Source organism: Cynocephalus volans, chromosome 8 (genome assembly GCF_027409185.1).
Source record: "Cynocephalus volans isolate mCynVol1 chromosome 8, mCynVol1.pri, whole genome shotgun sequence".
In the NCBI taxonomy this organism is placed as follows: Eukaryota; Metazoa; Chordata; class Mammalia; order Dermoptera; family Cynocephalidae; genus Cynocephalus; species Cynocephalus volans.
Window position 1 is genome coordinate 32,775,717 of NC_084467.1, and position 12,218 is coordinate 32,787,934.

The 12,218-nt window shown below is 43.3% G+C and overlaps 1 pseudogene; it reads right to left on the reverse strand.

The window, feature by feature from the left end:
• Positions 1-6,953: 6,953 nt before the first annotated feature.
• LOC134384108 (general transcription factor IIF subunit 2-like) lies at positions 6,954-7,674 on the reverse strand (annotated as a pseudogene).
• Positions 7,675-12,218: the final 4,544 nt, after the last annotated feature.

Consider the following 12,218-nt stretch of genomic DNA (forward strand, 5'->3'; position numbering starts at 1 on the left):
CCCATTGGGCCCCACCCAGGGTCTGGAGGCATGGAGTCGTGACCAGACCCTCCTCCTACAACCAGGCACATGGCCAGCACCACGGGGCCCACCAGGGGTGGAGCTGGGAGCCACCAGAACTAGGTAAGGAGCATGCCAAAAATATCACCTCCATGTGGGTGGCCCACCACAGCCCACAATAACCACGGCTGCCATGAAAGTAAAGGACAACAAATTAGTTCCAGCACAGGCACACTGCTAGCATGCCAAAAACATCACCTCCATGTGGGTGGCCCACCCCAGCCACCACAATAACCACGGCTGTCGTGAAAGTGGCTAGATGCCACAATCACCACACAGATGGTCCGCCAGCCACTGGAGTGCATTGACACAAGGAGGTCACCAGCAGAGACCAAAGAAAAGAAGATGTCTCTTCAACATTGATTTCAATTCCTTTGGACATATACCCAGAAGTAGGATTACTAGATCACATGGTAGATCTATTTTTAGTTCCTTGAGAAATCTCCATACCATTTTTCATGGTACTAATTTTTCATTTTTCATGGGTATACTAATTTACATTCCCACCAACAGTGTACAAGGGTTCCCCTTTCTCCACATCCTTGCCAACACTTGCTATTCTTCATCTTTTTGATGATAGTCATTCTAACAGGCATGATCAGCAGGATTCTTTATAGAGGTAGACAAGCCAATTCTAAAATTTATATAGAAGGTAAAGGAACTAGACTAGCCAAGACGATTCTGAATAGAACTAAGTTGGAGGACTCATACTACCTGTTTTAAGACTAAATCTACAGTAGTCATGACAGTGTGATAGGGGCAGAAAATAACATGTGGAATAATGGAACAGAATAGAAAATCCAGAAAAAGACCCACACAAATTTGATCAACTGATTTTTGATAAGGGTGCAATAGCAATTCAATACATGTCTTGGTCCATTTTGTGCTGCTTTAACAGAATACCTGAGACTGGGTAATTTATAAAGAACAGAACTTATTTATATTCTGTTCTGGAGGCTGGGAAGTTCAAGATCAGTTCTGGAGGCTGGGAATTTCAAGATCAAGGGGCCAGCACCTGGCAAGGGCCTTCTTGTTGTGTCATTACGTGGTAGAAGGGCAAAGAGGTAGAAAGAGAGGAGAGATGGCCAAACTCATCCTTTTATAAGGAACCCAGCCCTGAGGTAATGGCCTTAACCCATTCATTTCACCCTCATGACCTAATTAACGACCTCTCATTAAGATTCATCTCCCTACACCATTGCATTGGGGATTAAGTTTCCAACACATGCTTCTTGGGAGACACATTCAAACCATAGCAATAAAGAATGGACAGTCTTCAAAGAATGGTGCTAGAACAACTGGATATCCATATGCAAAAAGTATGAACATTGATCTACCCTTTACACTGTATACAAAAATTAACTCAAAATGGATCATAAAAAACCACAATGAGATACCACTTCACACCAACTAGCATGGTAGTAATCAAAACGATAATAACAGCCGGTGGTGGTTGGAACTCTCATATATTACTGGTGGAATTATAAAATGGCATAGCCATTGGAAAACAGTTTAGCAGTTGCTCAAAAAGTTACACAGAGAGTTACCAAATGACCCAGCAATTCCACTCCTAGGTATACCCAAGAGAAATGAAAACATGCATCCACACAAAAACTTGTCCACAAATGTTCACAGCATTCATAATGGCTAAAAAATTGAAACAACACAAATGCCCACCAGCTGATGAGTAGATAAATAAAACACGGTATATCTACACAATGGAATATTATGAAGCTATAAAAAAAAGAAATGGATACTGATGCACATTACAACATGGATGAAACTCGAAAACATGCTAAGCAAAAAAAGTCACAAAAAGCCACATATTGCATGATTCTGCTTACATAAAATGACCAGATTAGGCAAATTTACAGAAACAAAGTATATTAATGGTTGCTTAGAGCTAAGGGTGGGAAGTAGAGAAGGGGATTCATTGGTAATGGGTATGGAGTTTCTTTTGTAGGGGATGATAATGTTGTAAAATTAGTTTGTGGTGATGTTTATACAACCCTGTGAATATACTAAAAACATTGAGTTTACACTTTAAATGGGTGAATTGAATGGTATGTAAGTAATATCTTAATACAGCTGTTTTAAAATAATGGGAGGCTGGGTGGTTAGCTCATTAGGTTAGAGTTCAGCCTTATAATCCCAAGGTCATGGGTTCAGATACCGTACTGGTAATCTTTACTGAACTTCTTGGGTTTAGTCCCTTCACTGTCTGGAATTTTGATTCCAAGTTCTTTCACCCAAACATCAAGAAGGATCTTCGCTTATTTCAAAGATTCCCAGTGAACACAATAAGAAATAAACATTTAATACTTTTTTTATGGCATAAGTAGAGGAAAATGGTCCATAGAAGGTAGCTTTGGTGGTACTGGGTAGCTGGCATTCTCCCCCAGCCTTTTATTCACCCTTTCCACCAGTTCCGAATATAATTTTTAGCACCTCTATACCTTTGGGATATGGAACTAAGCTTTGCTTAATTTAGACATATTGTTCTAGTTAAACTGCAACCCTCAAAATGAATTCGTATAATCCTGACAGCCAATTCATTCCAAATATTGTTAACCTGCCAGCCATAAAGTCATTGGAGTCACTGTACTCACTTGCTCTTAGAAATTTTCAGAGCTCTAGGATCAATACATACAATTTTATCTGTCGACTTAAAAAAAATTTCCAGAGCTTCACTTGCCCATTCAAACAGACTTAAATTCAACCATGAATTGTCCTTAAGAGCATAATTGGATGGACATATTTAGTAAATATTCCTTCACTGAAACCATTCACTCATTTAAAAACCGTTCATTGAGTGCTCATCCTGTGCCAGGCAATGTGCTGTACAAAAGTGGATCTCACTCCTCCTCGTGCCTCTCTGTGTGAATTGGAAATGCCTGTCCTCTGTGTGATTTAGCCAAGTTGGCCAGTACTATGCGTAGTTGTCCCTTGGTATCCGTGGGTATTTGTTCCAGGACCCCTGTGGATACCAAAATCCACAGATGCTGAATTACCTTATATAAAATGAGGTAGTATTTGCATATAAACCATGCACATCCTCATGTATACTTTAAATTCATCTCTAGATTACTTATAATACCTAATACAATGCCTACACATCGCTTCTTTCTCATGGGTTCAATGTAGTACTTGGTGCATGGCAAATTCAAATTTTGCTTTTTTTGCTTCTTGGAACTTTGCAGAATGTTTTTTTCTGAGTATTTTTGATCCACAGTTGGTGAAATCCATTGATGCAGAACCCACGGATATGGAAGGCCAGTTCACTCAGAGAATTTTGGAATTTTAATAAGAATTGCTTTTTTTGAGGACATCAGTGAGATCACTTAGCACTTGACCCCCTTTAGTCATCTTCTGTGGGTAATTGGACCTCAGGTTTAATGGGAGGCACTCAGTATAGCAGTGTAAAGTATGGATGGCCTAGAAAATTAGGTCGAGGTTTATGACTGAAAGTAGTGACTAAAGAAACACTCAAGGTTTTACACCAGGTGTGGAATAAACAAAACTGGATGTTTCAGGTTAAAAAAAATTTTTTTTAACAGAGGTATTAAGATTATTTAGAAAGAATATAACAGCAGTAAATGCTACCCAGAAGTTTTAGTATTTCAGTCATGGATAATGGAGACCTGGCTTAGCAGTATACAACAGGAAGTTGACTAAGGGGGGACCTAAGAGCTATTTCCGTCTCCCCCCAAAAAAACCACTATAGAAAGCAAGGGAGAAAGTGGTGGGAGACAATGTAGTGTTTGTTCAAACTGACATCTTAGTTTCTAGGAGAGAATGTTATGAAGATGGAAAGGCCGGTTTTATTCCAAGGGTTCTGAATTGCACAGAAAGAATGAACATGAGTTTTAGACGACCCATCAGACTACTGACTTCCCCTCTCGGTGGCTATATGACTTTACAAAAGTCACTTAACACCGCTGACCACCACCTCCTGTCTTTCTGGTTCCAGTTCTCTGATACCCACACTCCCAAAATTCTTCAACCCCATTGGGACCTTCCAGGCTCTGATGCCTACTAATTTTCCACTGTCTATCCCTCCCCTCCTGTCTCCACTTTCCACCTTCCCCAGGATAGGTTCCATGGTTCGTTATCATAGATCTTTGCAAATAGCTTCAACCTTCTCCCTTCATCATCATCATACTAATCTGAAATACCCTCAATCCTTGATAAACCCGACTCTGACTTTTCTGGGCCTGTGCTCAAGCAGTTGATCGTTGCTAGAGAAAGGCCACACAACGTGGACTGGCTTCACTTTAACTCCCTGACTATATGTAGGTATATTGACACACATGACGTAAAACTAATTTTGTTTTTTACTCCTACCACCCCTTTAATATTTATTTAGTGGGGTAACTTCCTTCCCCAGAAGAGACTCTAACAGACCCATATTTTTTCTGCTCCTACCATATAAACAGTCCTATGGTCACTTTAGGTCACAAACACAGTCTTCATACACTGGTCCAGACATGACTTAGTGCTGAGTCCTCCCATCTTCCCCAGGTGGAATCTGCTTCAGACAGGAAGCCTGCAGTGGGGACGGGGCTTCGTCACTCTGCTCTTTCCTCTCTTCCTCCTCCCCTATTCATTAACCACTGTTTGGGACCTGCCAGAGTCTAAAGATGGAGGAGAAAGAGAAAAGCTGTATGTGCACTCGGACTCTCAAAGTCTAGTTTCAGCCCTTTGGTGCAGGCAGGCACTCTGGTTGGGCCTGGCAGATAAATAAAGCCAAATAAATAAAGGCTCGGGCAGGTGGTCTGATGGTTACTCAGAGGTTTCCCATTGCTGACCTATCTCTCCTTTAGTACTCTTGAATGCATCTCAATTCTAGGGGACCGCTCACAATTCCTTCCTTAGCACTGGCATCAAGAAGTACTCCTTTAACCTTTCTCTGCTAATGTCTCCTCATCCCTCCAGACAGCCCCCTTAGACAGGACCCAAGATAACACCGTGCCAGCTCCTTTTCTAGCATCTGGCCCACAGGAAACATTTTGCATGCCCTTGCCGTGGGACATTCCAGGGATGAGACCTGTCTCAGTGCAGCAATACACCCTGACCAAAGCAGGTCACCCCTCCTCTGGCCCTCCATATTTTCATGTCCACAGTCTGCTGTAGCTCGCCCAGGCGTCCAAAATGCTCTTTGTGCCCAGCTCACTAATCTCCTCTCACTCTCTACTCCCTTTTGAGATCCATGGTCTGACTGAGGATTTGAGGAGTCCTGGAAGAGATTTTTAGACCATTTTCTATGTAGATCCTCAGAGGAAGATATTTGGACCCTCACTGTAAGATTTCACATCTTTTGTATTTTGTTGCATCTTGTTTCACATCTATTGTATCTTGCTGCCAAGTCAAAACTTAAATTTTAACTCCTCTCACTTTAAAGAGTATGCAGTACCACCCAAGAGTTTTACATCTCACTAATTAGCCTGCTGCCTGCTTTCCAAGACAACTTGAAAGGTGGGGCTTTGGTGTCTGAAATTGCAAGCCTGGATTCAAGTCCTCTCTCTGCCCACTTAGTAGCTGGGTAAACTCAGGCAAGTTATTTAAATTCTGTGCCTCATTTCCTTATCTGAAAATGAGCTTGAAATTGTATTTAATTCACAGAGTTGTTATGAGGATTAAATGAGTTGACACCAGCAAAGTGCTTAGACCAGTATGTGATGTCTAGGAAGCAGTCAATAAGCACTAGATGTCATTGCTGTACTACTTTCTCCTTCTTCAAACCAGCTGCAGCTCACCCCACTTTCATTTGATGACTTTGCCTTGTATTTTATTGAGAGAATAAGGCAACCAGAAAGAGAAGCCAGGAAGTCCTCTTCCTACCACCAAATCTACCAGTGTGCCTGCATCTGTACTAAATTTTCTTTCCTCTGTCCATTAAAAAATGTCCTTGCTGGCTCCCCCAACCTGTGCTCAGGATCTCACCCTGTTTACCTTTAAGAATTCACCCTCTTTCTGGAATCATTGATTTTTCCTCTCAGATAGCATGCAGACATCTTTTAAAACAACAAGAGCAAAAAACCAAATGCTTCCTCAACCCTGCATCCCTCGGCAGTCTTTGAAAGATGGGGTGGGAGAGCAGAAGAGAGGTTCCACTTTTCCCTCAGGGGGTTGCTGAAAGGAAAAATGATCTAGTAAGTGATGTCGAGACCTAAGCGTAGCACCTAGCTTATAGCAAGCACATAATGTTAGCTATTATCATTGCTGCTATCATTATAAATTTCCATTTCAGTGCTTGCTGCTGCAGAGTGGAATCTCTTAAAAAGACATTTTAGGCAACAATTAGGGATCCAAATTTAAGATATAATTCACAGAACTCACTTGAAGTAAGGAAAGGATCCCTAATATAGTCAGTACCCACTTGATCAGACATTGTCTTCCTCTGCCAGCCAGCTGGCAAGTTTTAATTATCTCCCCCTCTTACTCTTAATTTTTTTCATTAATGTATCTGCATATAACAGGACACATGTTTTAAACATTTCAAAAACAGCTCTACTTTCTAATAGTTTTAGAATGTAGAACTTTGGTGCCCCACCCTCAATCCCAACCCACTCCCCTACCGCCCCAGCAGCCAAGCCCATGCCAGCCAAGAGTTTCTGGTGACATTTCTGTTTTTTCCTTGCTGTGCCACTGTTCTCTCTGGGGTAATATTAGCTGAGTTCTTTGGGAATGCGGCAAAGACAGGAAGTCCTCAGAAAATATTTTCTCACTTTATATCTTTTTTATTTCCGTTTCACAATCTAAGAGTGAATACTTAAAACAAAAATATATTTAACCTCCTCATTCCTACCACTTACCAAAAATAGCCCAGCCTCACACAAGTTTTAGTGTCACAAGTTGTCATGCTCATATTATCCCTTGCTGCACAACAAAGCTCACTCCCTCCTGGCTGCTGCCGGATAATGTCAGTACTCTGTCTTCAGCTCCCAAGTGTTTTTGTGAGGCCCACTTAAGTTGTAAACACAGATTTCATTCAAGATTTCCTTGAGGTACACCACTGGTTGCAATGTGATGCCAACCAAGTCCTTTAGGTCACAATACTGGTGTTTCTCGAAGGCAGCAAATAGCAAGGCAAAAAGTGGTCTTTATCAGCCCACACTCTCTTTCCATTCTCTCTTTTTCTTCTCATATTCCATATTAAACTGATGATTAGCAACAGGTTTGTAACTGGCAAGTCTGGCAGATTCCTCTACTTGCATCCTCTTCAGTCGCATGTAGTTTTCATTTCATTCCAGTCTCTGTACCACCTTTCCTTCCGGCGAGAGCTCATCCAGTGCGCGCCGGCCAGCACTGTCAGCACCTGCCCTCTGACCCCTGCAAGAGAAACTGATGCTCCCTGGGAGTGCTGACGGAGGTGGCTTGTCCAGCAAGACTGTGAATGTTTGTAAGTTCTTTGTTCAAAGTAAATGACAGTTCAGACTTTCTTTGATTCTTGGCAATCCGCAGCTTCCCTACTTCACTGCCTCCAGAAGCTTCAGACCACTATGGTGACAGCTATTTGGGAACCGTGATTAGCCACATCTGGTTGTTCTGTTGGATTCCTTCCAAGTTGAGGTGCATGCTCTGGGTCTTGGTTCTGCTGTTTCCAGACACCATGTGTCCCTGAGCTGAAGATGCAAAGGGAGGGTGAGTTAGGGTTTAAGGAGAAAAAACTGGACCCCTAAACCAGTGTGTCTCAGCTGCCTGAACCCAGGAACCTAGCAAGAAAGTGTAAAAGACATGTCGACTTCAGTGTTCAAAGTTAGTTAGAATCTGGAGAATACTGTACAACAAATTATTCTTAATAAGAAAAAATTGGAAGCCATCTATAAAAGTGGAGAGATTGATAAATAAGTGTGGTACATCCTTAAAATGAAGTACAGCAGAAATTAAAAGAATACAGTAGCTGTATCTACTAACAGGAAAATTTGTCTAAGACATAAACATCTCCTTGGGGCCTTCACTCACCTGTGCCTTTGGGGAGAGGCCTCCCCTGACCACCCTGTTTCTCCCTGTCCCTTCCAGCTTTATTTTTCTGCAGAGTACGACCAACGGGACATATACTGGACACGATTTTACCTCTCGTTTGCTGTCTTCCCCACCGGTAAGCGCCATGAGGGTTATGCATTGCTGGCGGGCCTTTAGTAATTTTATTTTTGGACAAACAAAAAGTCTTATTTAATCGGCGTGTTCGCCGTGAATCAATCGAGTGGAGGAGGTGCTTCTGGTGCAGGAGGACGGGACACCAGGTGTCCGAGTGCCCCCGCCGGGTCCTCCGAGGCTCGGTGCCCTGGAGACCGGGGGAAATGGCCTCGACACAAAACAGGACGCACACAGGGCCTCGGGTCGGGCCCGCCACGCTCCCTGCCACCCCGGCCCTGCCCAGGCGCAGCACCGGGACGCAGAGAGTCACCAGCCCGGGTGCTTTGTCCCCGACCCCGACTGTGCGCGGAAGCGTCCGTCGGGGCCCGGGGTGAGCGCGTCCCTGGCCTAGATTTCCCGGTACAGGCCACCGGCGTCTGCGACCGCCTCACAGGCAAAGCAGCCACGTGGCTCCTCTCCTGGGGCTGTACAGTCACCCCCACCGTAACTCCGACGACCTCCGCCCTGCCGTACTCTCTCGAGCCTGAGGGGAGAAACCTTCAAATATTACAATGCACACCAGGAGGAGCTGAGAAATTGGGGATTGTCTGGCGGCTGGTACAGGGATGGAACCCCGGCCCTTGGTGTTAACAAGCACCACGTTCTAAGCAACCGAGCTAACCAGCCAGCCCTGAGACACTGTATTTCTTAAGATAACCTCTCTAGATGCCCTCTCATGCCCAAGGCAAAGAGAGCAAATCCTGTGCAGTGAACATTATTTGACAAAAAGAAGCCAGGTAGGGAAGGCCCTTCCTCCGGGCTGGAAGTCACCAGAGCAGGCTGAAGGCTGTGCAGGGCAGGGGCTGGCAGGGAGCATGGTCCCCGCAGAGCAGGGGCTCCCTGCCTCCCAAGTTGCCTCTCCTTGAGAGTCAGAACAGATTCTGCTCTGCACAGCTCTGTTTATTGTCACCTTTAAGGAGTGCCTTGACTGGGTTAGGTTACAGCCGTCCTGAGAATGCAGGCACCTTAATTTGATTATGGGTGTTTCGCACATCTCCTAAAGCGTACTATAACAGTGGGTGGCTCAATGGATTATTTCGTCCCTTGAACTAATTTTGTTTAATTCTCCAGTTTAGGGTGGGTTAGCGTGGAAAGCAGCCTGCTTCAGCTCCCTTAGAAAGGCCATGAAATGCACAGATGGAGGCCCTCGGAAGAACTGGTTATTAGACAGGTCAATCCCAGCCCCTGGCTAGCCGCGACCGCCACGCACTGAAAGTGCTCTGGCCATCCTGTGGTGAAATGCAAAAAAAGTCCTTATTTTACCTCTCGGATTGCTACTTTCATTCCCTTCATCTTCATTTTTTTTTTTCAATTTTTATCCTGGTATGTAAAAAATAAAATTTTCCATCTTAACTATTTTTAATTGTACAGTTCGGTATTATTAAATACATAATACATTAAATACATATTATTAAATACATATTATTAAATACATTTATAAGGTTGTGCGAACATCATCACAATCCATTTTCATAATCCTTGTCATCATGTAAAACCAAAACTCTGTACCCATTAAATACTAACTCCCCACTTCCTCCCCCCAGCCCCTGGCAACCATCCTACTTTCTGTCTCTATGATTTTGACTACTTTAAGTATCTCACATAAGTTGAGTCGTACAGTATTTGTCTTTTTGTGGCTGGCTTATTTTACGTAGCATAGTATCCTCCAGGTTCATCCATGTTGTAGCATGTGTCGAATTTTCTTCCTTTTTAAGGCTGAATAATATCGCAATGTATGGATATACCACATTTTGTTTACTCATCTGTTAATGGATACTTGGTTGCTTCCACGTTTTAGCTATTGTGAATAATGCTGCTATGAACGTCTCTTCAAGACCTTGCTTTCGATTCTTTTGAATATTATACCCAGAAGTGGAATTGCTACTTCATATGTTAATTCTATTTTTAACTTTTTGAGGAAACTCCATACTGTTTTCCGTAGTGACTGTACCATTTTCCATTCCCACCAAGAGTGCACAAGTGTTCCAATCTCTCCATGACCTCACCAATGCTTGTTATTTTGGGGGGGGCTTGGGGGAGGGCTTGGAGGGGAGGTTGGTGGTGGCCACCCTAATGGGTATGAAGTGGGATCTCATTATAGTTCTGATTTTCATTTTCCTGGTGATTAGTAATGGTGAGTATCTTTTCATGAGTTGGCCATCTTCTTTGGAGAAATGTCTGTACAAATATTTTGCCCATTTTTAACTGGGTTGTTTGTTTTTTATTGTTGAATTTTAGGAGCTCTTTATATAATTTAGGAGTTCTATATGTATAATTTAGTTCTCTACATATTTAGGAGTTCTGGATATTAATCCTTTATCCGAGATATGATTTGCAAATATCTTCTCTCATCCTGTAGTTTGCCTTTTTACTTTTTATTGATGCACGGAATTTTTTCTTTTTTTAAAATTTATTTATTTATTTTGATTTTTATTGAATCAATTGATTATACATATTTTGAGGGTTCAACGTTGAGATATGTTGATCAAATCAATATTACTAGCATATATATTGTTACAAATTTACTTATTCTTTATGCCCCTTGTCCAATCTCTCCCCATCCTCCTCTTCCCCCCCCCATCACCCTAGGTTTCTTCTCTCCTTCTGAAAGAGCAACTGTTACTCTGTTGATTTGTTGGCTAGATGATCCGTCCAATGCTGAGAGGTGTGTTCAGGTCCCCCAATATTATCATAGTGCAGATGCTTCTTCTGTCACTCTGGAATGGGCTTTGTGCAGAGAGAGACATCCTCTTCTTTTCTTTGGTCTCTGCTGGTCACCTTCTTGTGTCAATGCACTCCAGTGGCTGGCAGACCATCTGCATGGTAGTTGTGACATCTAGCCACTTTCGCAACAGCCGTGGTTATTGTGGTGGCTGTGGTGGGCCACCCACATGGAGATGATGTTTTTGGCATGCTTCTTGGTGCTGGTGGTGTGCCTGGGCCAGAACTAATTTGTTGTCCTTTGCTTACTTCTAAAATGGGGGGACTTCCTGTGGGGACCAGTACTTGAGCTCTGTGGTTGAGCTAAATTGCTACTTTGCTGCTGATTCCCTAGGGAAGGCTTTTTGTGCAGCTCAGGGTTTAATGGTTGACTTTATAGGTACTTCCGGCTCTCCAAAGACCCATTGCACCTGGGTTGTGCAGAAACTCTGATCTGGGCCTGAGTCTTTTCATCAAACTACACCCCATGCAAGTCTATATTCCTGACCAGTCTCCTCTGAGTGGTCCTTCCTGATTGGGGTGCCAGTCAGCTGTCCTTGCTTTGCCCCAGTGTTCTCCTGGTGGGCTCATTTCCCCCACTGCCCACGCTGCAAACATTTCCCATAGGATGGGCTGTGGGCTGGTCCCTTGGGATGACTCATTGGCCTCTGAGTGGCTCCTTTTTTTCAGTTGTTGTGGTTTCTCAGTCCTATGTGGGTCCATGGAAATCCCATTAGAGGTCTTGCTGGCCTGGGGGCCACCAAGGCCCTCTTCTCTCCTGCCGCCTCCAAGCAACTCCATCCGAAGGGCACAGCGGTAGCTTCTGCTGGCTCCTGCTCCATGTGCTCAGCAGCTCCAGCCTTAAAGCAGCCGTGGCATGAAATGGTCAGAGTAGTTTTTTTCTTTCTCTCATCGTGGCTTCTTCCACCTTCATTCACTCCATAGGTCTCTCCTTCTCTCCCCTGAACTCTAGCATCCCCAGCTTGGCTGTTGTTGCTTTTTTATAGTTGTAAATTGGTTGGTTTGTGGGAGTTGTGATGCTGGGGACTGTCTATTCTGCCACCTTGACCAGAAACCCTGCACAAAATTTTTTAATTGTTATGTGGTCCAATTTGTCTATTTTTTCTTTTGTTGCATGTGCCTTTGGTGTCATATCTAAGAAATCATTGCCAAATACAATGTCATGAAGCTTTTCTGCTATGGTTTTTCTAAAAGTTTTATGGTTTTAGGCCAGTCTACAATCTCACTGTCTTGATTTGGTGCAATATTTTCTTAACTGAACTCCTTGCTTCCTCCTTCCATATGTTGCACACACTGGA